The sequence below is a fragment of the Opisthocomus hoazin genome, chromosome 11 (genome assembly GCF_030867145.1).
Source record: "Opisthocomus hoazin isolate bOpiHoa1 chromosome 11, bOpiHoa1.hap1, whole genome shotgun sequence".
Taxonomy (NCBI): domain Eukaryota; kingdom Metazoa; phylum Chordata; class Aves; order Opisthocomiformes; family Opisthocomidae; genus Opisthocomus; species Opisthocomus hoazin.
Genome location: NC_134424.1, coordinates 20,593,267 through 20,620,401, shown reverse-complemented (window position 1 = coordinate 20,620,401; position 27,135 = coordinate 20,593,267). Strand labels below are relative to the sequence as shown.

At 38.6% G+C, this 27,135-nt stretch overlaps 1 protein-coding gene across 14 annotated transcripts in view; it reads right to left on the bottom strand.

Annotated features, from left to right (window-relative positions):
- The window catches only part of ATP2B2 (ATPase plasma membrane Ca2+ transporting 2), a 427,775-nt gene that overhangs the window by 309,944 nt on the left and 90,696 nt on the right, over positions 1 to 27,135 (bottom strand). For 12 of the 14 annotated variants that reach the window (XM_075432741.1, XM_075432745.1, XM_075432743.1 and 9 more), the window contains one exon: positions 12,044 to 12,095. The exons of the other annotated variants lie outside the window; for them this stretch is intronic. The gene's annotated coding sequence lies outside the window, so the exon portion shown is untranslated. The remainder of the gene's footprint in view (positions 1 to 12,043; positions 12,096 to 27,135) is intronic. 14 annotated transcript variants of the gene reach the window in all.

Below are 27,135 nucleotides of genomic sequence, written 5' to 3'. Positions count from 1 at the left end.
ACATCTGTATGTTATAAATAGACCAACATAAGGCCAAAAAAGGTAATTTCTTTAATTTCTTCTCTTTATCTTCCTTATTCTCTCTCCACTTTTTTGCTACCTAGTTTGTCATGCGGTTCTTCAAACACCAACAGACCAAAAAAGCAAATGCAATAGAGAATCAGAGTGCCATTTTTAGGTGAAGTTTCCTAACTGAAAATCAAAGTAATTACTAAATTCTAAGACGTTTTGTTCATGCAGATAAGACATTTTATTCTCCAAATTCTTTAATACTCGAAAGTTACAGTCTATCACAAGAGAGAATTATGCTTGATTTCTTTCACGAGTCGATTGCTTCAACATATGGTTCAGCCACCCTACATAGTTCATCCCACTGACACTTGAGCATATACCTCAAACAATAAAATAACAGAGAATTGGGGGGGGAATGCAGAAACATCACTGCAGGTGGGTGTAAACTTCACTGTGAATCCCTCAGCCACCACTGTTCACAGCTGAACTGTGTAGGAAGGGTCACAAGAGTAAGGAGGTTACTTTTGGATTTAATGTGGGGTTTTTTCCCCTCACCTGCTTATGAATAGAGACTACAGCAGTGCCCTGGAGGAGTGGTGGAAATTGGGAAAACAACTGTAATAAAAAGAATTGGGTGGTAAAACTGAGTTTGATTTGAAAAATGGCCTTAAAAAACAAGCAAGACACAAAACATGACCTATAGCTACAGGCTAAAAGCTTGGGAGCTTCTGGAAAAGCTCCTATGACGCAGCTTCTTCTGGAAACCAGGAGACAGACCGGGACACAACCAGACACACAGCTCCTTTTCCTACTGAAGACACTTGCTTCTAGGACTTGACAGAGCTGTGGAGCACAGGACCTAAGATACTTGCTTTATTTTTAAACTTTAGGCAGGGGAAGAATGTACGTTTCTGTTAGTTCACAATATTGACAGTGTATTACCATCGGTTTCTTCAAAGAAACCAGTTCAGAGAGCCTGCGGCAGCAGGGCACAGCTGCCACCTTCAGGCAAAGGCGTCTTACGGAAACCCCGGGGCGAAGCACACTCCGAAGTTTCGCTATATCAGCAAGGTGGAATCTGTCTGTCAGCGAACCAGCATTTACGCTCTGCCTACAGAAATACAAACCAGATTACTACCAAAAACCAGAATGAGATCATTTATGCCACGGCAAAGCAATAATCAAAAAAATCATATTGTAGTGACAGTAGCACACAGTAAACAACTTTTCTCACAGGAATTTACTTCTTTTCATCACTGCATGGCACTGAATATACTCCTTCACTGAACGGATCACCACGTGAAGCAGACCGTTATACATTTTTTTAAACCTCAAACGAAGTACAAAAACAGGCTGTTCATTAAGAAAAGGTAAGGGAAAAAACACTTTATTAAACAAATGGGTTGCATGAAGACAAAATGCAGAGGGGATATTAAAAAAATGGACAAGATTAAAAGCCAGAATAACGAGATAAATTAGGAAAACAGTTATTCAAGTGTCTGTTTTGAATATCTGAAAACTAAAACCTTGAAAATGTACTGTTTCAGAGAAAACTCTGTAGTGCCAGGAAGATACTCCCAATGAAACTTGAAGTTTTTCCTTAACTTCAGCAAATCACTAACAAGTCATTAAAATCTTGATCCTCGGGGCATCTTAGCAGCACTTCTGCAGCATTAGTAATAGGCCATTTAATTCCCCCAGTTGATTTCTAATTTCTTACTCGTTTTTAATTCATGATGTAACTGAATGTTTCATTCTGATAGCCTGTATTCTTAAGGAAATCGGAATTTATCTTCCTGAACTAGAAGTTTTTACAGTGAAGAGTGCTGGATTATGGTGTTCTTTCTGCTTGTTTACCATCTCCCTCAACTTCTTCTAAAATAAATCAAAGTCTTCATTATTGAAACATTTCAGTTTGCCCATATCTGCTTATTCTTCTCAGTTGGAAATGGCTTGATTTTGGAAATATTTTCTCTCTAAGGCAAGAGTTGTTAACATTCCATGAACTAGTATCTCAAGCCACATCAAAAGATCCTCTATAGCAGGAACCTTGTCTTAAAACACTCTTTGAGTTTCCACATGGAACAACACTGAATAAATTTCTCATTCCACTGCATACCACCAAAAAGACAAGGTAAGATAACAGGGGCTCCTTATCCTTATTTCACTTCTCCTAGCTATGGATTGCTGCAGTACTTGACTCTTGATAGGTTTCTACAGGACAGCTTCTTCCATTGACAAATTAAAAAAAAAAAAAAAAAAAAAAAACCAACAACACACCAAACCACAACACCAAAACCACAAACCAGGTTACCAGCCTGGCACACCTATCTCCAAGATCTCTTGCAATCTTAAACAGACTGGAATGAGAACCAGAATTAGGGTAGAAGAAGAACCAGAGTAGAACGGAGTAAGGGAAGAATTGGGGTGAAGCTGCCGTTAGAATAGAGCAGAACTGGAGCAGAACAGATGTCCTCATCCGTGCACCTCCCACCTGCAATGCAGCACACTCCTAGCTCTCCCTCTGGGATTCTGGAAGCAGCAGCAATCTGCCGCGGAGTGATCAGCTACACCTCGGGGAAGTTACTCCTGCACGGAGCCATTCTGACACCGGAGCAATATTTCAGGATCCTCTCAATTGTCTACGCTGGGGAAAAGACTACAGCATTGTGAAATGTTCTTCTTTTGGTTCTCCGTCAAATGGAAGTCTGAGCTTATGACTTGTGCCCAGTAGATTTTCCTGTCATGTTTCAGTTTAATTTGTTTTGTTCTAAATGTCAGCAAAAGAATCAAGCAAGAATAAACTACAACACTTTTTCTCGATGACATATAGCACTGCCTGGATGGGATTGATGGGTGATACAACACTCAGATACTTATTCTGACCCACAGAAGTTAAAAAGTATTGTTTCATTGCAGTGTGAGCATTTTGAGCATTTTTCAATTGTACTAAACCTTCACATCAATGCAGGTAAAAGAAATAAACTGTAATTTTTTCACTTCATATTTTTTGAAGGAACAGTACACATTGTTCACACTAAAAGATATGTCGTTTTTCTGTAGTTTACTGATCTTATTATATGGAAATATGATGGCAATCTAATTTTGTCTGCCACAAAACAAACAGCATATTCAGTTTTCAACATCCAGCCAAAAACTATTCTGGTTATAATTTGAGTTTAAACTTATACAGCATGATCGTTACCAAAAACAATCTGCAACACATCCAGAAAACAACCCCCTCCCTTGTAATCTACCATTAGAAAAACCTAAAGAAATAAACATTGTCATTTCAGCTTTTCTTTTACTTTGCTCTCAAGGTTTTTGAAAGACCAGCTGAAAAGTGTTCCTTCCAAATTAACTCAAGATTTTAAACAAACCAAAGAATGCTTTCAGACTTTCTTTTTTTCAAGCATACCTTAACAAATCTCTCTGAATAAAGAAAACTTAACGGTAGATAAATAGTGTCTTTGAGGATAAAGAATTAGGGAAGGGCTCTAAGCATTACAAAATGATACTCATGTTTCATTTCAATTGATTTTGTCTACCTAACCGTTAAAAAAAAAAAAGCTTGACTTTTTTTTCAGAAAAGAGAACAAAATACTACTTTAACATATAACAATTTCAGTTTAATACTACATATGTAAATACTAAATGTGCAGAAAATGAGATTTGTGTGAAAAATCTAAAAAGCATTACTCCATCATTAAATTCAAAATTATCAGCATATTCTGCTGAAGATTCAATTAAAAAATCAATATTCTAAATTCATTACTCAGTTGTAAATATCCATTCAGTTTGCATGCAAAACAATATAAATCTGCAGTAAACAGCTAAATCATTCTGGGAGAATGAGTTCACCTATACACCGACCGCAATAGCAACAGAAAATAAACAACAGAAAAGCCACAACACTTTGATATTTCTCCAAAATCAAGAATATGTGGTACAGCATATCGTGTCTTAACAAACCAATTAAATAAAAATTTACGATAACTAAGAGACACAATAAAAAAATATATAGTTATGTATAATAAAAAAATAGTTCTTTAGTTATCAAATGTTGTAAATTATTGCAAAAATATTATGGGGTCTTTTAATGCCATATAGGAGACTGTGGTCTGTCAGACCACAATACTGATGAAAATTTCCTAATCAAGCTTGACAGGTAACCAAATAAACAGATTGACAGATAGACAGAAATTGCATATTCTTCATTTCCTTTAAAAAAACCAAAAAACAGACTAAAAATAAGGTCTTACTCCTAATTATCACTACATCTATTATAGTGACTCTTACAGCACCCAAACACTTCCACATGACGTGCCTTCGACAGAAGGACAATGAAACCAGAGAGCGCATCGCCCTAGAGGGCACAGGAAGACCAAAGGAGATGGCTCGAGGAAGAGCACCGTCTCCCCTCTGTTTGTTCCCTCACTAACGTCTCGCAGGTGCCCTGACCAGGCTGGAGAGGAGAGTTTCAACAGCGTAAAAAAGCTCGTGGGCTTCAGTTTGCTCACCCGGATAAAGTGAATAAAGGAAGAAAGTACAAAGACAGGGACAGCAGGGCAAGGAATGAAGACAGGCTTTTCAAACCTGTTAAACTTGATTCTGGCTTTTCCAACCCAAGCCCAGCAGCTGCGCCAAGACTCCAGCCCCGAGGACACCCGCCAGATTTGGCAAAGCCGGGGAAAGCTGCCCCGCGTTGGCTCAGGAAGCCTCTGCCCAGCAGCAAGCGTGGAGACCCAGCGCTCCCCAGCCGGCAAGGCAGGACTGCCGCTTCCAGATGCAAGTGGTGCCCTGCGCACTAATGGACCTCATTTTAATGTTTTCTCTCCTCTCCCCTAAGTTCCTATTCATTATTTTCACATTTTCTATTTGGCACATAGGAATGGTATAATACCAAGTTTGAACTAAATTTCTCCATGACTATAAAAATATTTTTGATTAAACAGATGTCAGCAAAATTTTATGGAGTGAAAATTGAGTAACAGATGGTGAGGTCTGTGGAGTTCAAAGAAGCTGTATTTTATTAAAAAGGAAATTTGAGGAAAATAAGTATTTTGTGGAAATATTGATGCAATGTTTAAGCAAATGTAAAAATATTCCTACTTGATAAAAAACAGTAAGTTTGGAAAAAAAAAAAAAAAAGAAAAAAAAAGAAAAAGAGGTATTCATGCCAAAACCTCAGACCATTGAAAAATGGATTTATTCTGCTTTCTTTTTACTGAAGACAGCTTTTCATCCATGACATCAAGGTTCTCAAAGAAAAATAATATAATTCAAGGAGGAGGAAAAAACCCAACTACCAAACCAAAAATAACAGTGACCTTGATTACGGATCCTGGACAAAATACATTCTTTATGTGACACAAGCTATTGTGAAAGCAAGTTTAGGAATACTTAGCCATGGGATAATAGTTATCCCAAACTTAATATTATAAATATTAAACAAAATTTCAAATAATGGTGGATGTCCTGTAGGAAATGAGACTGAGAAGGATTATAACTCCTGACTACCATTAATATATGACCTATTTTCCAGCTTTACCACTTACAATGGTAGAAAAACATTGACAGAGTCAATGAAATAAAAAAATGGCATAAATAGAATTATTATAGTACAATATGATTTCTCTCCCTATTCCTATGACTCTGAAGTCTTTTTTTCAAGGTGATATTTTTAACGTTTTATTACATGATTGGGAAAAAAATTTAAAAGGCAAGCAGTAGTTTCAAATTCACGACCAGGCTTATTCTGTATCAGAGAGAAAGCTACAGTGCCCTCTGGAATAGCAGTCAGCGAGCTACTTTAGAGGTCCACAGGGAGAGACTTTGAGAAGTCTTGTATTTCAGAGCACTTCACCATGTGGAAAAGAGCTACCTGTTCTCCACAGAAGTCTTGTGCACACAGGTCAGTTCACAGCTAAGGGACAGCCTACGACACCTGTGTGACACTGGTATTGCCATGAGAGGCACAGAAGCAGGGACGGGTCACGGCTGAGGCGCTCGCACAGTGAGGAGATGACAGAGCCACGCTCCTGCCTGTGAGCTGTACAGGCCAGCACAGCTGAGCCTGCATCAACACAACTCAGCTTCATCCAGCGCAGTGCACTCCTCTCCCCTACCAACAGCCTGCTGGCAGCTAATTCTGACTCTGCTCTGCTCCTGGTACAGCACAACTCCGAGTTTTGGTACTGTCTTGGACGAGCTTTAAGTACACACTGATGTTACCAGAAAAAAAAAGTATCATAAATGCAGTATTAGACAGATATTTTTTATTTTTTTATCTTAATTTCTCAGTGACATCTTCTACCAGATACGTTAACTGTGCTGTCTGGGTTCCTGATGTGTATAGTCTTACAGAGACATGGAAGCTGCTGTATCGTCACACTTTAGCAATGCTGCGAATCCAGAATGAGTGCTTCCAATTAATCAGCAGGAATATTTATGGTTTATGAATTAAGATCATGTCTTATTAGTGTTTTTAGCCCTTGACACCAACGCCACAAGAAATACACAGCTTGCCACAAACACTGTATTTTACCAGTGAAATACACTATACACATTCAGCTTCTGTTTGACAGTGATAAAAGAATCAACTAATTCAAGCCTATACAAAGCAAAATACCCTTAAGGTCTCTACTCCAGGTGTTTGTCCAGGTACAAGCTATTCAGAGGCAATGTTTAGCTTTACAAGTCATCCATCATTCCTTCCCCTGCACTGATTCATTCATCAGTCACATCCAGGTATCTCACACTTGCTCAGAGAGACCAAATAAAAACATGACAAGGTTGGTGGATTCATGTTACTACCAAAGTAATTTAGGGCACGTTTAGCAGAGTCCTCCAGCCTTCCCAGGGAAAAGAAGCGTTCGGATAACTGATCGGATTCAAGCATCTTGAAAGCACAGGCATGTTGTCTAAAATATTTTCACAGTGCTTTTAGACCTAACAGTTCTATACCTAAGCAAACACAGAAGAGAAACATTGGGGGGGGGGGGGGGGGGGGGGGGGGAGGTTGGTGTGCTAATTACTCCTATTTACAGACTTCTTTTAGCAGTTTTCTATATCGGTTAAAATTGAAGTTGCATCTTGTTTTCAGCGATTCAAAAATCAAGGCAAGTGAGAGAAATTCATCAGATAAAGGAGACTACCCTTCCAGAGATATAAAAGAAAACGCAGCGTAGAAAAACTCAGGCATCATCTTTTAGAGCTATTCTTTTATCTTCCGAAGGCAAACACAACCATCAATCTACAAAAATCCTGAAATAATTACCCAAATACCTCCTCTTTATCTTCAGCTCTTCAAAGATTCTATACTTTTCAAAAGAAATCTCAAACACAAACACAGGACATTTTGTTTTTTTAAGTATTTCATGTTAATGGCGTGAAAACATCACTCCAAATTTTAAAAAGGGATTTCAAAAGCTTGACCCAAGCTGATACCCTTGGTTAAGATTTTCATTTCTGTATATTTAAGATAAAAATGGCTGAGGACTTATAAAGAGGAGAAACCAGTTTTACAGTGGAGAGGAGGACAGTATTTTAAGTTGTGATAAAATTCTCAAATATAAATGCCAGAAGTTAATGTGTCAGGGTGTATTTTGTAAAGGAAGGCCTATACAAGTTCACTATAATATTATAGTTGAGTAGATGGCACAAGGAATGATCATCAGTTCAAGGTTTACATGAAATCTACACTTAAGCTCTACACAAGAGGCAGTTCAGTAATTAGAAATATCCTAAGGAAGCTCTCCATCTTGTCAGTGTTGATGCTGAAGGAAGCGTTCATAATTCTCCCCCTTGCATTTGAATGTCAGCTGTGTTGTGGGTATTAGCAGCCAAGAAAATCCTTCGCCTACTGCAGCTAACAGTCCTCTGGCATTGCGCTAAGGTACACTCGGAGCAGACCAGAGTATTTCAGTAAGTGGGCCTGGGTGAGTACACCAGGGCAGGGTATTCCTACTAAAAAAAAAAAAAAAATCTGTAATTAGCTTAGGAAAAGGTAACTGTGAAGGTCGTGTCTGGAGAGAGAGCACTTCTCTGTATTCAATGTCACTGTTATGAGGCCCTGGTCCAATCTGTCAGGGCCAAACCTGACAACTACCAGTGCAGTTCAGTGTGAAATGACACAAGGGAAATTATGCTGCGTACAATCTTTCGGAACCTTCTTTTTTTCTGCAGTCAAAGACAGTAAAAGTCCATCAAACAGTACAAGATTGTTTGCAAATGGATTAAGAAAGAAGGAAATTTGAATCATTATGTATAACACTCCCAAAATTGAATGAACTTACTTAGAAATAAAAAGAACTTGTTAAAAGCAGCATTTTAAGGACCCCTCAATGGCTAATTGTTATCTCATTGCAACCAGAAGTTTCTGAAGACCTGCCTGTCGAACGCTTTCACTGACAAGTTATTGTTGAGATAAAATACCACGTCCACCCTGCACAGTGTTTGTACTGGAGAGGACAGTACACTGAAAAGATACTATTCTCAGTCCATACCAACAATTGGAAAAGTTATGTGGGAGTTAAATCAGTCAACTGTCAGAGTTTAGTGTGGAAAAAACTTTTCAATAATGAAAACCAAAAATCATTTTTTTTCTCCCTGGCTTATACCAATGCTACACTTAGTACCGAGTGTACAGAACCGACTCTGATGAAAATTTATGTCATTTGGAACTACCAGTGTAACTACACTGGTGCGAACAGAAGTGAGCAAACACGCCATCAGGCAGGACTGCATTATCTGGATACAGAAATGTAGGGCAGATCCCAGATAACGCTGTACACTTTTTTTTTTAATGTACAGGACACTGCTCTGTGCACATCAATGGATTTCTGAAAGTGGCACAATGCTTGCGGTACTGCTCATCACCATTGCTGACACTCTCCAAGACATGCATGTCACAAGGAGACAACAAGGGAAATGTCTCACCAAAGGCAGCTTTGCATCAAGGGCCGCCTTTAATGGAAGCTGAAAAATACTGCACACTGCTCAAGATGATATTAAAAAAAGAAACCAAGCAGTTAAGGTCTGATTAATTGCTCTACTTAGCTAATTTGATAACCTCTCAGTCAGTTTTCCATGCCTCCTTCATTGGCTTGATCTACTTTCTAAATTAATCTAATTACGAACACCTGCAATCAAAAGCCCCATCTCTGCAGAAGTTATACAACTCTTATGTATACATACTATTTTTTAAAAGGTCAATTAAAAAACCATTTTCCCACAAGAACCATTTCTGGGATACAAGGCAGGCATACAATAAGGGTCATGTTCAGTAGATACAGCAACCACCCCATGCGATCTCCAGTCTTTCATTCCTGCTCTATTCAGTAATACAAACTGCATTCTTCAAGAGAATTCTAACAAAAATTAGATTACAGCAGACAGAAGATGACAAATGATTCAAAGTAATTGTAGTCCTCAAACCACATTAATCAGATAAGCCATACATCAGAAGGTGAATAATAACGCCAGGTTCAATTTAGAGTACCATGGCTATCTGAAAATAAACTGGGGACATTACAAAGAAAGCTCAGTATTTTCATACCATATTAGAAGTATGTAAACTGATAAAGTTATTTTTAAAAAAAAAAGTTCAGCATCATCTATAATGGACATATGTTAAATAATAAAAGATCACCTGTGTATTTACGAATCTGCAAGTATGACTTACCCTTCATTCACAACCGATAAGCAATCCATTCATATTTGCACCACTTCTTCATACAGGACAGAATTCTTTGCAAAGATAGTACAAATACAAAACCTGCACTGCAGTCATTCTGAAAGTATGAACTGTAAATTAATCTTTTTTAAAACTAGTTGTACTGATAGCTTTAATTGATCTCTCTGATTGCTATTTCATCCTAATATTTGCTTGTGAATATAAATTAGAAACAAAAGGAAGCACTAAACAATTTTATCTGACTATGCAGATTTTTTGACACTAGATTTGTAATTCCCTTTCACAAAGTATTTTGTGTGCAGAATTTTCAATGCTCTGTTTTAATCATAACTTTCTCCTTCTCCAAACCATTAAAGAAAAATTGGATAGCATAAAATGACTTTTTCCATCAAAATCAGAAAAGTTATAGTTCAGTTTATCTGCGTTTTTGTGCCAGCCTTCATAAAATGTCTTTAAAAAAATTAGACTGACAATAGTATCGTCAGACTTGCTTAACTCATAAAAACAATTTGCATTAGTAAAATTTAACTGTAAAGCCTTGAAATTACAATAGCCTCTTGCATTTGTTGTAAAAAATATTTTATCTAAGCAATGCCAAGCTTAGGGCCTTATGCAGTAATTGTGTAAAGAAAAATTATGAAGCCCTGCTTCAGAGAACATCCACAAAGCTTGCACTGGATTACTGCTAGATGGACTCTAAAATGGAAGACACTTTTATCACACCTCAGAGTACAAAATATTGGTCCAATATTTTAAAACCGAGAATATAAGAAAGTGAAAATATTAATAGAGCCATTAACTGTCTTTTTGGGGCTCCCAGATTAATTAAATTGCCAGTCAGTGCTAAGATCCTCACAGCCTTTCCAAATCTCCAGCAAAATAGTAGAACTGCTCCCAATATCACTACGTTGTACAGGAGACTATAGAAAAAACTCACACTTTACATGGAAAAGTTGCTAGAATAAGGGCAAAGTGTCTAACCAAAAACTGGAAATATAGAGACTTTGGCATTAAACATCCTGACAGATGTGAAGCTTTTTTCCTTGCATTAACTCTTATTCCAGAGTGATGAGTAATTACGTGTAATGTGCAACTGAGCAAGGGCTTGTCCTTGGCCACGGTCTGCAAAGATGCACTTAAACCTTTACCCTTGGCTGCTCAAGACCCTGCAAGCCAAACTATTCCCGCGGGTAAGTGTGCTTCTTAAGAAGCAAACGAATATGCTAGGATTAAACATTTTTATTCAGGAAGCAGCGTGCACTGCTGAATGTGACTGGACTCTCACAAATATCAAGAAGCAGCTTAACTGAACGTGTCTATTGATTACTTGGACAGTTTAATAAGGCAGATATTCAACGGCTGACTGAACTTAAGTGAACTAGGGAAAAAGATTAAAAGACTGTGTCCCTTAAAGCCTTGGCCACTCCTCTGACATCTCTAATCCCATCAGCTAGGGAAAGCTGTTTATTAACTTCTGGTCTGAGAGGTAGAGGTCACTGAGCAGCACAGACATCCTTTGGCAGCTAAGGGAGAGCTTATGAGGTAGGAGAAAAACAGAAGTGTGAGGATTCAAGCTGCTTCCAGTAAAAAGTAAGGGGAAAAATAATTATTTTAAAAATATGTATCAGTAAACCCAGAAATACAGAAAATGTTTTCTACTTAACAGTTCAAGAAAGAACATAACATAGTTGGAAACTATTTGATAAATGTGAGGCTTCATTCCAAAAGATGGTTTATTTTCATGTCATACCCATAATAAAAGTGGTAATTTGCTAATACTTGAAGGAGAACAGGAGAGAAGAAACATGTGCTGCTTTGGAGAGGAGCATAGGGCTTATTTTGCCTACACAAAATGAGTTTAGGAAATATTTTAAACTGAGTTATTTTAAGAAGTGCCAAAGAGTTGGCAGCAATGGAGAATCACTTCGCATAGATAGAGAGCCTGAAGACATGGAGCCTGGACAAAATGGGATTTGCTGGACCCCAAGCTGGGTCTTCTGTGTTACTGTTTGCATCTTGTCATTTGGGGACCAGTCATGAATTAAGATGCCACTGCATTAAACTACAAAAACGTCCCCATCCTGCACTGTCTGCAATTTTTAACATAACCATTGAAACTTTGATGCCATTATCAGATTCTTCACAGATTTTTAAAATTAATTTTGCACCGGATGTTGCACAAAACTGTAAATTTGTCACTAATTCAGCACAAAAGATAAAGACTAAAGTCATGCCAGTGTGTTTATGATCCTTTCAGATTGCAGACTGACAAAATAACATAGTATCCCCTGGGATGAGAATCTGTATAACTTAACAAGATGAAACAAGGCTTACCATGAACACAGTGCACAGCATGATGCAGTCTTTGTGCCACAGCATGCAAGCCCTAATAAAAATAAAGAATAAATAGTTTGAATTCTGGAAATATAAGTTACGACTAGATACAATGAATGTAAAATCAGAGAAAAAAAGCAATCCAACCATTTAAAAGCATCTGGCTTCATTGGGATCAAAATGGTTTTATTGCACAATTAATAAAATTAACCTCATCACTTCTGTATTTCTCTCTAACTGCAAACTTAAAAGTGAATGTTTAAAAAAAATACCTAACACACCTTCTGTTATAACTGAAGCATTAAAAATTATCTAATTCCAAAAAAATCCAAAATAATATTACAGGCAAAAGCTATTACACTTGTCATTTATAATTATTCTGTAGTAGCACTGAGGTCTACAGATCTTAAACGGAACAGATAACCTCAGTTTTCCTTATAATCAAATATTTTGAAAGCAAAATATACGCACTAATCAAGAAATATGAAAATTTTACTCAGTTACTTTTGGAGGAGATGAAAACAAACATCTCTTCCAAGAATTACATTGAGACAAACGTCTAGATATCTCTGGTTCACAAAACAAGCTTCAGGATTACTAAATTTGCAACAAAGAATCTATCTAAAACCCTTCTGGAGATGATAAGTAACCAGAAACACAATACTGAGTGCATACCATATCTGTCAAGGCACAACCTGGTAAGCACACAGTCTTGTTCAACATAGCGTCTTGCCACCAGCCAGGTAAGCGTTTCACTGAGCTCTGAGATGTGTGCATTTCCACAGCAATGACAGCCTCCAAAGGGTTTCAGAATAGAAGCATTCAATACCAATTTCTCTTTCAGTTTTTCAAAGCACTACTGGAACATAAAAAAGTGATACACAAAATGAATGTACATCATGCCATTAACAGCCAAAAAGCAATTCTCTGAAACTATGAGTTTCACTGTGAACACTGCACACCTCCAGGTCAGAAATTAAAAGGACAGTATAACTTATTTGAGAGTCAAGGCTAAGTCAGGTAGGTGGCACATCATAAATGCAATTGAAATCTGGCCAAGAAAAAGGGTAACCCGCTTGACAGGAGTGCCATGGAATCTAATCACTACAAGCAATCAAGGTATCTTTCTTTCATCCTATGCTAACAGAAGTACTTGCAGTAGATCCAATTCCAACATCTTGCTCCACTACCTGGGCTACCAACAGCAGTTATTATCATCATTTATTCTGGAGATTTCCCATTACAGAAATACTATCTCTCTATCATTTTGAATTGCATGCACAACACTGGAGCACAGCAAAAGCAGCCCATCAATGCAATCTGTGCATCGGATACCATTCCAGGCCATTTGCAGGCAGCTCCAAGAATCAAACTAACTGCACATAGGGAGACATATTAGAGGAAAATACCTAAACACAATAGCTTTAAAGCACAGCAAGCCAAAACAACTTTAACAGCAGAGATGGCAATGATGCAAAGTAAATTAAATGAGTAAGAAGCAGGACTCCCAGCACAGGACTGGGAGCAGCCCAGATGCAGTCATAGCAATGGCAATACTCGGCTCCGTTTTGTACACACCCCAGTTCCCAGTGCTCACTATTTGGGGCTCAGGTTGCAAAAAGTGTCTTTCTGCCTAGGAGTACAGGTATGTCATTAATCCTCCTGCCTTCATTGGCCTCAGCAGTAGAGTGCTTCCACTTCTACGAGACCGGTTTTGAGTATAAACTCAGAAGATAACATAAAAGTGCTCAAACACTAGGGTGATAAATTCAAATAAATGTCTAATCAGTGTTCTCAGTATTAGCTCTCTAACCCTACAAAGGCTCAACATTTTTGGACTGAGAAAGACAAAACCATAGCCCAGGATTATAAAACTGTAAAGCCCAGAGTAATCAATGCTAGTTTTAAAATGCATTGTTGCTTTGATCAGGGAACAGTATTTCTTTATGCTTTTATCCAATATTGCCAAAGTTTTGGAAAAACATATTTAGAGGTACTGTGTATTGTTGTAAAATTTCCTGTAAAGGAGTTTGATCTGAAAAAGCCAGTCACTCATTAAAAAAATTGGATTCATAGAAAATTTATTGTTAAATACAAACCTTCACACTTCATTTGTTTCCCTAAATAGCTTAAACCCTTGCTGGAGCAGAAATTCAGTATACCTGCAATCATGCAATTGCTACAGTTGGCTGAAAATATGAATAACCATACTGAAACTGATAATTAAAGAATTTGCTAGAGAAAAAAGTAGCTCATTGATTTTTAAGACTGTTTTTGATGAGGGAAAGGTTTCATCTTCCCAAGTTAAACTGAAGACTGAACTATAAAGAAATTGATGCGAGTTCCCATTTATTCAATATCCTAAAAATTTGGAAGAGTCACAGAGGTGGCAATGGCAGATTCTTCATCAACAAACCAGTTTCTTATAAGAAAATAGCTTCTGTTTGGGGTACAAGGGCACAAGAGAAATTTTATTAAGTATTAAAGGATTGTTCTGAAAGGGGAGGGGAGAGGAAGGAAAAAAAAGGTTCTTTTGTCTCCCTTTCAATCAGCTTCGGGATGCTCACCTGTTGCCAAATGCCTGGAGAACTTTTTTAAATTTTATTTAAAAAAAAAAATCCACAGATACATCTCTTTATATTTCAGGCTGCTTAAGCGGCCTTACAACAGAACTCAAAGCACTTGCAATCTACTCCAGCCTCCTCCAAGAACTGTGCCCCTTCCAGGTGTTTCCACACAACCAGAATGAATCAATACTTCTTGCAAATGGTGCAAGAGCAGAACGACGATAGCTCCAAGTTTAACAACCTAATCTGAGAATGTTTAAAGACTGGTTGTAGATACTCAGAGATACATTTGTTGCAGATACACCGACACCAAGTGAAACCTGTAAAATATCGCGTGGTCCCTTTTTATAAGACTCAGCACATATGCTACACATGCTCCCTCATTCACTGCACCACACCCACCCTAAACTCATCTCAAATCAGTATTTTCATCCTACTATACTGCTCCTACGGTTTGTTTGTTTGCTTGGTGGGGTCTGGTTTGGTTTGGTTTTTTACACATTGATGAACACTCAGGCAAACAAAGCAGGCCTGCAACTGTGTCATCACCTCTTCAACTCACTTGTAATGTTGCAGCGAAACATAATTTCTAACTCCATCTCGGAGATGATTTTGTACTGCTAAAAATAGTATCATTTATCCAGTATTCTATGGTAATTTAGGAATAGCACTCAATAGGTTTATTTTTAGTAAGTGTACCTCATTCACACATTTTGTAGTGCTGCATGGGGATCACTGATCTATATGCATGACTGCAATGATAAGATCTGGCAACATTCTTTAATAACTGTTTAAACTGTTCTAGTAGTGTGCTTCAAGCAACATACAATTATCCCAACACCTAAAAAGAGCTTTTCCACTTGCAGTATTTTCCACTACTCAGTATGTGCACCCTTGCCATCTGACAGTTCAGATTTTCCATTATTTCCTTCATTTGATTTACTCCTTTACAGCCAATGGACAAAGCACGTACATGCAGCTCACAAAAGATAGCTTAAACGTAACTTGCAAAAGCTATAATGAGAGATTCTTATTTTGATGCACAAATCCATGTAGATCAGGATGAAAAATATGTTGTCCATCATTACATATTTATATAAATGTAGAGAATGATCTCCATAAAGACAAAAACTTTAACAAAATTAGAAAGATGACATGAGTATTTGGCATGATACTGAACAAAGCCAAAATTTATACTGTAGCTTAGATCAAAGTTGCTTTCTATTTTTCTATTTACAACGAATTCCAGTAAGAGATGTTCTCTGCAGCGTCACTGGATTTCTCTGTACTTTATCTCTAAATGTCCTAGAATGCTGCTGCTATACAGGAATATCTCTTCAGACAAAGTCAATTGAATTTGTTAAAGTTGTCATGGATGTAGATTTTGATTCAAGCATAATGCTTTTGCTCATAGAAAAGCAGGCAGCACTTTGGGTGAAGCCGGGATAAATAAAGCAGTCAGCTCTGTTAGGACTGCCTCTGGGAGGAGAGGCATCCTGCTGGCCAGTGCTTTCATCTGGTGCTGCTGAAGAGACCTCAAAAGCCCACTCCATTTGGCTCCTGCATCCTAGGTCGAAGTTTACTAATGTTTGAACACTGCATGAACGAAACTCTAGGCCAGGTAAAGCAGCATGCCATTTTTCTCAAGCATATAATGCGTACAGTATGAGGTCTGTGGCATTAGCAAAAATTCAACACTGAACCATGCATCTGCAATTCAAGCTGACAGAGAAAGGAAATCACAACATTTGCAAGTCTGGGAAGACAACAGGAAAGATAACTACACTGATACTTGGAAAATACATTAGCACAGAAAGAGGAGAAATTACTACTTTTTTCAATTCAACGGTTTTTGAGGGGTTTTATCTTCGACTACCACCCCCTGCAATAGTGGTATAGACCTCTACTATACCTTCAATTGTTTCCACCTTCCATATTACTCCAAGTTTAGCTTACAATGTGAGATGCATCTCATCCTCCTTATAATTCCCCAGGATTTCAGTATAAGTAATTATAGCATTACAAAACAAAACTGACAGCCTAGGTGTTAGCTCAATATGTCAAAGAGACAGGCAGTAAAGCCTCTCAGTGGCTGTAGTACATCTACTATCATCTCCCATCACATGACAAACTGAAAAAGCAGCAAGTGACAGGTTTCCTCGTTCTATTAAACGAGTCAAGGGCGCTCTTCTAAAGAGGTTGTTCTGTCTCTCCGACAAGATCTAGTGAGAAATGTGAGCTGGAAACACTGCCCCACAGCAGTCTTGTGTATTTACAAACACGTGGACTTGGTGCTTCCTTTATCGAAGTTACTGACATTAAAATCAAGGGGAAATTCCAGGCACCTCCTCAAGCTAGAAAAGAGCTGTAGTCACCAGACAGACAGCACTGCTTCTCTTCTTGGTCATGAAAGTTACAGATGCATTAGTTAAAATAACCCCATTCATTCTATGTGGAGATCCAAGATCACCCATGCCCTCACAGTTGCTTTGTTTCATTACTGACCTAAGCTGCTAGGAATGAGCACCCAGCAGAGCTGAGGATACAAGTGTTACTGTACAACGTCAAAAACCACATCTGGAAGTCACTATGCCTCAGTGTTACAGAAGACTCTTGACTGAGATGTCACGATATGCTGCGTACTTCTTTGGGGATGTTCTGTCAATAGAAATGTTACTCTGGTGGAGGGAAAGGAAGAAAAGGTTTGGGGTTGGGTTTTGATTTGTTGAGGGTTTTTTTCCTCTTTTCATTATTTCTTTACCTTGTCTATTTTAAAGACACAGAGTTAGAATGATAAAAAAGGCACTTGACACCTAAGAAACCAATACTGATTTCAATCCACAATACATTTATAGACGCAAGTATTTCATATAATTAGTATTCTATATGTTGATTTAAGGTAAGAAATATGAATGGACAACTTTACCCGAATCATACACTAGATCCAGGTGAATCTGATGTTAAAATTTCATTAGCTACTGTTGTGCATTTAGTTGTTGACCTATATTATATTTGGTACAGTTAATACAGATTAATATCTTAAACCACTATTTATTTCATTCAAAGGCCAGGAAAAAAAAAAACACTATCATGTAAGGTTTTTGTAAGCGGTATGCTTCTTTGTTCCCGAGTTGTTCACCTTTAAAATAAATAATGAAACAGGTATTTAAGATTTTAAGTGCTGGAATCAAAGCCATATATTTCAAAAGACTCAGGGTGATGTCCAACCTTCATTTGCCTCAATATTATTCATATCTCAAGAGGTCAAACTTTTGTTCTTCTGCAATTCTTTTGGTTGTAAGAACATTTAGTAGCTCAAAAGGCATAGTACCATCTTTACTACAGACCTATTAGACATATTTTTCTAAATATTCCATTTTATTTCTAACAAATGGGGCTGGATTTGTAGCAGAACTCCAACAATTTCAAAGAAAAAGAAGCAATTATGACCCATCTTATCTGCAAACTCCTTCACTGTTTGTACTTCATAAACTGCAGTTATTACCAATTCCTTTAATAATTTGGCGCTCTGATTCTAGAAGATTATGTGGACTAGAAGAATCCTCAGATAACAACTATATGATATCATAGAGCTTTACAGCTGTATTCAACACAGCTACCAGAACGTTTTCCCCCAGAAACCAGTTCAGTGATCCAGTAACATTTCTAAACAGTTTAAGGCTGTATGATAAATACCCCATAAAAACTAGTTCAAAAAGGAATGAGATTCACCTCTTATAAAGTCTCAAAAAAAAAAAATAGTGCTAGAAAAATATTTTTTTAATTAGAAAAAACATATTTTCTTATTTCTGAAAGCACAAGTTGAGGACTAACAAGATGCTGCTTTCCAGGCATTCCCAGCTAGCAATCACACCCGTCTTCGGCATGCAAGGCCCCTTGGCTACGACAGTGCTGCCCAGGCGTCGAGCTGGCATCCGCCCAGCAAACAGCACAGTAGCCAGCTCCCGCATGGCTAACTGCACACAAAAAGGGAATCAGATGGCGGATCCGCATGTCGCCAGCTACTGCCACCTACCTCTGCTGTCAGGCGTCCTTACACTGCGACAGTATGAACACATTCACACCACATGTCTCATTATGCTAAACCAAATCTGCTGCCAGCTATGTGCCAAAAGGAGAGGGGAAAAAAAGAGTATTTGTAAACATTTGGGGGGAAGAAATGACATGACCATAGGCTACGACAGCTACAAGTAAGACAGATGTGCTTGCAGCAGACAAAAAAAACCCCAAAAAATCCACGTAGAGTACAAGAAAATACGTTTGTTGTGCCCAGCATTACGTAACGGCAATGCCTCCAAGTCCTCTACGCCACTGCAGAAGCTGTCAACAGGGGATAAGCAAAACCACAAAGCAGGCAACCGGATTTAGCGAAAAAATACAAGTTGCTCACTTATCTCAACAAATGACAGGTTTAATGAACACAGCCGCTCTACAGATATTTTCTTATAGCAAGCATTTTGAAACAAAACCAGCTGCGGGAAAGAGGAGTCGATCACTGTCCCTCAGTAGCCTTAAACCCATCAACTAGGAACGGTTCAATTATCTCAGCCTTGTGGATAAGCCACTCCTTTGCTTCATCACATTTACAATTTTTCAATAGCTTTCCACCAAACAGAAGCATCATGCCAAAATCCAGTCTTTCCACTATAGCCATTATTGAATTGTACATATTCTTCCCAACTTACTTTTGTACAGCTCATCATTGGCAATTTTGAGCTTTACCTCCCTAACTGTATAATGAACAGTTCTTCTGAGACATGGCTGCTTCCTCTCCATTCTACTTTTTTAATGTATGTAAATGTACAGCAAGAATTTTCAAAGCCATCTAACAAAACTGGGTATCAATTTCTCATTAGAAATCTCCGCAGCAGCTCTGGGAATCTCAGCCTCCCCTCTGTGATTTTGTTAAAAGAAAAAAATCCACTTAAGTGGTCAAGGATTTATTGGAATTTTTATTGTATGGATGTATTTTTAATTTATTCATGAAGAAATATTTTTAAAGACTCTGCCCAGTGACAGAGGATTTAACACAGTGTTGTTACATAACCAGTTCAACAGCTTCCCCCACCATGTGCTTTTCTCTGCCTGTAAATGTTTTTGAAGTTATTTCTAAGGCAATAACTCGATATCAGAAGTTTAATTTCAGAGTGTGACAGATGACAAATATCTTCTTCCTATTTAAGTGCTCCCCCCACAGTGCTATTCTAGTCTGTGCAGAATACAAATGACCGACTGAAGGAAAGAGGAAAAAAGATAAAATTAAGTATTTTCATAATAATCTAGTCAAAGCATTTTTCAAGGTTTTTCATTAAAATCCACATTTGAGAGAGAATTAAAACAAGGGTGAAGGAAGTTACGCTCCCCAAATAATGCTGATTAAAGTACATTTCTTCACGAGCTTCAAAGATTTGCTCAGCAATACATCACTCTCCAGTCCCCTCCCCCCCCAAAAAAATATGCATGTAGAATTTATGCTAGCTACATTTATTGTAAAACATTTATGACACTGCAACAAAGGATTGCTGCCAGACTGCTCCATGCATCGAGAAAGGACTAATTTCTGCAACCTGCTTCTAGTATATGGGACTGAAATTTCATACAGCGGTTTAGTGTGTGCTTAAATGCTGAACTTGGATGTATCTCAAAAGCTCATAGTACTGCAAGCCTTCACGTAAGAAAGATGAATCAACCTTAATATTCAACCCACCAAACTGCCTAGCAAGGCTGTTAACCTTTTTAGCAATGCAAAGAAAACAGGTTTCATCTCCTGCTCTGCTTGCCGTTCTACAGACGTTTGCAAGGACATTTGTGGTTCTGACTGCATCACAGGATCGGGGACGCTATTACTGAATTTTTATCATGCTACTACTTTTTCAAATATTAGAGGATAACAATGATTTTCCTTTTTTGTGCTTCCTTTTGCTTCTTTTTTACCTGAATATCACCGGGAAGATTCTCAGCTGATGTGCATAGGAAAATAACTTCATTCCATTTGAGAGAATCTCTCTCAACCACCAGAGAAAACTGCATACACTTGAAGTCAACCCTCAAAAGAAGGGCTATAATTCTGCTCTCATTTAGTTTAGCTGCCTAGCAGCGCATGCATCCTGCTGTAGAAAGGTCAGACCCATATTCAAGGCCTGCCAAGGGATAACCTGCAGCTTAGGTAAAGCTCTTCTCACAGGAAAGAGCTATAAAACACTGAAATTACAGCAGTCTGACAGGCAGGTGGATCCCAGCCGTAAGCATCTTCCTGTGAACTTAGAAAACTAGAAGCACCCCCACCATTTCACACAATGCTTTAACACATCATCTTTTCATTTTATTTGTACATGTTGTTTGAGGGGTAAGGTACTGTCTGCTAGGCACACTATGGGAAGATCTGAGCTCGCTTCCCGGTAAAAGCAGACACGCTCCCATAGCGCTGCTTCAGAGTCATTTATACTCAGTAACTACATTGTATTATTGCTGCTTCTGGAGGCAGCTCAGCTACCTCTGCCTAGCACCCCGCTTGCATGATAGACATAACGAGGGATTTTCACAGTAGGCTTATTCATCACATTAAGATGCCTGCCGGGACCAAAAGTTTAGGGTCACTGAAGGAGTGATAACAAGAGCTCCTAGCAAGGAATCTGAGCATCCTTTGGGTGCATCCACACATTCTGGATTCGAGAAAGGATTTCTCCCTCCCTGTTCACACAGCTGTGGTTAAACTGTGTTTCTGACAAAGTTTTACCCGCAAATTAACTTATTTTCCCTGCTAAGGTCTTCCAAAGCACCAAAAAAGTATGGTGACAACATTTCCAAGAAAGATTACTTTAAGAAAATGCTGGAAGGCATCTTTGCAAAAGTAAGTTCAATGAAGTTGTCATAGCTGGTTTTCCCACAACTTATAGTAACCACATACATAATTATTCATTACAAACTGTTATTAATTACCTGTGCTACAACTTCAACTATTGCAAGGTGTCTTGCCACTATAGTCCCATACCACATACCACTCTTACATATCCCAATTTCATCAGTGATCTGCAGATAATGCTTTCTGCCAGCCAAAGGAGTATTACCATTCTGTTCCATGTTATAAATACAGTAACTGTCACACACAAATGAGGCTCCAATATAGCTTTCAATTGTGTGTTGGCTGATTTTGACCCCTCTAGTGCAAAAAGAAGAATGAAGTTCCCTTTTCTGAAGGAAACAAGCATCACTTCTCCAGCACTTGCAGTCACTTATGAACAAGAATTCTGGCATGAAGTTTATAAGCAGATATACCCTTATGAGGAAAGTAAGCAAATATTACAGGGAAAGCCTATGAGGAAGAGAGACAAAACAGCTGTTAAGCTGTCTGTCTTAAACAACAATCTCTGTCAGAGTTCCTGGAGTTTTTCAGATTCAACCACCTCCCTTAACATCTGTTGTTCACTGTTGTTGTTTTCTCTATTTCTAAAGGAAAAGTTCCAGAGTTTTCTTGATATGGGTCAGAAAAACAGTGCCACTAAAAGGAAATAAGCCTGATGAATCATCTCTGTCCCCAACCAGAAACGTAATACTTACATGTCATCATCCTTCCTTTTCTTTTTCCTTTTCTTCCCTTCTTTTTTCTGCGTTGATGTCACCAACAATATTTTGGTCAAGGCAGACTGAAAACTGCCTAATGATGTTCCAAAGTAGTACAGGCAGAATTACTCTCAAATTATTTCTGGTCTAATTTAAAGCAACAATTCTTACAAGGAACAGGATTATAACCTCATAAGGCTGTGTTTGCTATTGTAGAAAGATACAAAAATTCGCAGAAGATTAGATACTGCTGAACGCTTCCTCTGATTTGGCAACTTTTACAGTTTCTTTACAGCAGCATTTTTCTCACTAACCACAACAAACAAGGTAGCTTCGCATTATGTGGATCATGATGGGACAGTAATGACACCTTGCACAAATTTTGTACATCCTCATATCAAGACATTCTGTATTGCAAGAAGCATCCGACAGATTGCTCTGCAAATTAATTTGCTGGCTTTTTAAGCAAGACATGTTATGCTTTGCCTGTTTGTTAATGCCTATGACTCAAAAGCAGCAATCAATTAAATTTCCTTTGATTAACTAAACCACTGAAATTATTTTCATGGCACATATAGAAGTGGTTAGATGAATTCTTCTGATTACAAAGCAGACAACGGGCCATTTTGTCTATTAAAATGTAACAATGAAATGCCAGTGAAAATTTTTCTTGTGGTTGACAGTTAACTCTATTCCTAAACTATTCTTTTTGCCGTCTGTGGCTCGACTTTTGAAAGAATGCTTACAAGAGCTGTTTGGAAGAGTATTCGTTTGCTACTAGTATTTTAACGTGCCTAGGACTATTCTCTGCTAGCTCTTCATAAAAGAATTCACTGGAGCACACCACCAAATACTCTTTTTAAAAACCAAGTGATTATAATTTCTCTGTTAAAGGCAAAACAGTGGTCTTTCATCAAAGCATGAAGGAAGAGTAGTAAGTATTTTAAAACATTTCTTAGCTCTTCAAGACTTCTGCATAGCTTTCCCCCACACTACTGTCACAAAAAGGCAACCCTGACAACTCTTCAGGCTCCAGCAGGAAGCCACCCACCCACAGATCCAGAAAAACTCTGCCTTGATAAACTGGCTTCTCCTGGCCAGGCCTCGATGTGACATCGCATCTCTGCCTACAGCAACACAGAGCTGGCAGGATTTCCCTCTGTGGACTCATCATCTGCCACAGAAAGCACTTTGCTACCAACAGTGTTGCTTTCCAGCCCACTTACCTTATCCAGGAGCAGAGGAGGCTGCAGTGCCTTTTATGAAGTCTCCCCTTCCATCTCCTGCCTACCCTGCCCTCACAACAAATCATCATCTCAGGAGGTGTGCTCCCTACGTGTTCCGAGGGGCCGCAACTCGGCTGACTGTACTGCTTCCTTCCAGCAGCAGGAGGTTCCACAGGTAGGATCAAGGAGCCTGCACAAATCGAAAACGCAGTCTGCTAAAAGTTACTGTATTGCCAAAGGATAGCCAGAGGCAAAGTCAAGTTTAATTCCTGCTACAGGAGCATAAAAGATGATGATACCAGCTTAGTTTCCCAATAATTACCTATCTGAAGACACCCATTAGTCACCAGTATTTTCACAACTGTTAGAACACATTTCAGCTGATATTTTCTGTGGCAACGAGTTTTGCCAACATCTGTAAATTTTCTAGGTTTAGAAAGAGATCCCTTCTTATGGATTAGAGATTTTTGGTTTTACTGACTGTGCTTCTGTGCAGGGTAAACACTAGTTTAGAGTACATAGTTAGAATAAATAGATTGTTTAAGATAATTTCTAAGCATGTGAACAAATACTTGAGGAAATACAGACATAAAATAGGACTGTATTACAGGTTATAACTCTGTACTACTGCTATCTTCCTTTTCTGATAAACTGTGCCTTTTGACAAGAGAAGATGGAAGGGGGATCCAAGGGAATAAAACCACTGCCATCAACTAAAGGAAATGTAACATGATTTCAGTTGTACCAGAGATTAGACATATTAAATGCAAATACATGCAAAAAAACTATTCATTAAGTGTTTTGGAGGTCTTACGTAGCTTTTTTGTAAAATGTCATCCACAAAATAAATGCAGATGTACTAAACTGTGTGAGTTGTAAAGTAATTAATTGTAAGTGATGTATTAATTTTTTGTGAGATTTTTGACCCTCACTTGAGAACCAACACCTAGATCCTCCACGGCTTCAGCATGCACAAATATGGCCAAGCCACATGCATGAGAATCTTAAAGTCTTGTACAGAATGCTCAGAAATGTTTACCAAATCACTGATGATTATATGATGAAAGTGCGGGATCCTGGGATGCATTAGGAGGAGTGTGGCCAGCAGGTTGAGGGAGGTTCTCTTTCCCCTCTACTCTGCCCTAGTGAGGCCTCATCTGGAGTACTCTGTCCAGTTCTGGGCTCCCCACTTCAAGATGAGGAGCTGCTGGAGAGTGTCCAGCGAAGGGCTACAAAGATGGTGAGGGGACTGGATCATCTCTCCTACGAGGAGAGGCTGAGGGAGCTGGGCTTGTTCAGCCTGGAGAAGAGAAGGCTGAGAGGGACCTAATATATGCTTACAAATATCTGAAGGGTGGGTGTCAGGAGGATGGGGCCAAGCTCTTTTCAGTGGTGCCCAGTGACAGGACAAGGGGCAATGGGCACAAACTGAGGCACAGGAAGTTCCGTCTGAATATGAGGAAGAACTTCTTCCCTCTGAGGGTGACGGAGCCCTGGCCCAGGCTGCCCAGGGAGGTTGTGGAGTCTCCTTCTCTGGAGATATTCCAGCCCCGCCTGGACAAGGTCCTGTGCAGCCTGCTCTGGGTGACCCTGCTTCGGCAGGGGGTTGGACTGGGTGACCCACAGAGGGCTCTGCCAACCCCTGCCATGCTGGGATTCTGTGCATCCAGATTATGTAAATTCCCATTGATGCCAAATATTTAACTTTACAAAACAAGCAACCACATGCAAAATTAATGAAGCTGGAAAGCAATATAAACCATGATTCCTATTCCTTTCAATGAGAAGTGAGCCAACAAAAAAAAGTTGGCAAAACATTAGCGCTACTTTTTAATACCTTTTTGCAAAGCTAGAAATGTGTCAGGCTTTCAGCAAGCAAAAAAACCCCTGTAACCAAGAGTCGTCCACAAAATAGACTAGAACCAATGCAAACACAGATTAGGTTGGTACTACTAGGTGTTACCTATAGGTACTGACATCATTATTACTCCAGTTTTCCCCATATGGATCGCTCCAGATAACCATTCCAAGCCTTTATCCGTCGCTGTCACTGTGTCTTCAGTTACTGAGCCATGAAAAAAGCTCTACTCACAGGTACTTCTAGTACATACAGTGTGCAACATAAGTACTGTGGTTTTTTGCAATCCATCTTTATTTACTGCTTGAACTGAAGACAACTCTTCAGACGTCTACAACAGTACCACAAAAGCCATTTTTCCAGCTTCTAACAGGTTTACAAAAAAAAAAATCTGAATAGCTGCTTTTTAATGCAGCAAATAATTCTAACACCACTAGAAACTACAACTGAAAAGCTATGCAAAGCCTTTCTTTACTTCCACCAAAAGTCAGTACTTGCTTTGCAAATATTTGGAAAATACTTGATTCATCACAGTGCACACACAGAAACACAATTCTTCACAGACTGTCAAAGAACCAGAAACAATATCGTATACTTCATGGGGTAATATGCTCCCTTTGTACCTGTAAATGTTTTATGTGAATAAGATTTCAAATGAACTAAAAGACATTGGATTACATTGTCTGAAACAAGCCAGCATGATCAATCCAGCTCATACCACAGTTACTAGCCACATCCACTGAACATTATCGAATACAGAAAAATAGAATCACAGAATTATTTAGACTGGAAGAGAACCTTAAGATCAAGTCCAACAGTAACCCTAACACTGCCAAGTCCACCACTAAACCATGTCCCTAAGCACCACATCTACGCACCTTTTCAATACCTCCAGGGATTGTGACTCCACCACTTCCCTGGGCAGCCTGTTCCAATGCTTGACAACCTTTTCGGTGAAGAAATTTCCTAATATCCAGTCTAAATCTCCCCTGCCGCAGCTTGAGGCCCTTTCCTCTCATCTTATCACCTGTCGCTTGGGAGAAGAGACTGACACCCACCTCACTACAACCTTCTTGCAAGCAGCTGTAGAGGGCGATACGGTCCCCTTTGCAGGAAAACAAGTTCCTTCTACATAATTTAAAGATGAAGAGATTAAACTCACTGCTTTTTCTCTTTCCTAAAGTTTCTGCTATTCTATCATTCCTTCTATTTCTCTATAACTCCATTATATTTTATGTCTGGTAACTGGGAAATATCTCTGTTCACAAGACTTAGCTACAACCAGTTTTGTAGAAGAAAATCTGACCAGGAGCAGCACACTGCTGTTGAATTTTGCTTCCACAAACAGGCCAAATAAAGACAATATTCAAGAACCACAATTTGCCCTCAGCCAAAAGAGGGGGGTCAGGGAGTGCAGGGAAGAATCAAGGTTCAGCAGTTAGGTCATGTGCCATGTGCTTTGTCCACAGTCCTTCAGCAGCTGAGCTGCAGGCACCACCGAAACAGCTTTTGCCTGTTTTGTTTTTTATTTTTTCCACTTCTCTCCCACTGCTGTACATTTTTCTTCTTAGGAACAGAACAGACTTCAACAGTTGAGCTTAGGCAAAAGTAAAAATAAAAAGCATTTTAAAACAAAAAGGAAAGAGTAAGTTAAACAGCTTGATTTAGCTGCATTTAGTTTTAAGGTATAACATCTATGTATTTTTTTTTAAAAACAGAAAAGCACAAAACTGCTCAAGTTGTTTGAAAGAAAACCATAAGTATAAATTGTCATGGCAAAAAAGCAATAAAATCTGTAATATTTTCAATCTTAGTAGACTTTTATAATTACATTTTCTCTCAACACTAAAAGCTTACCTC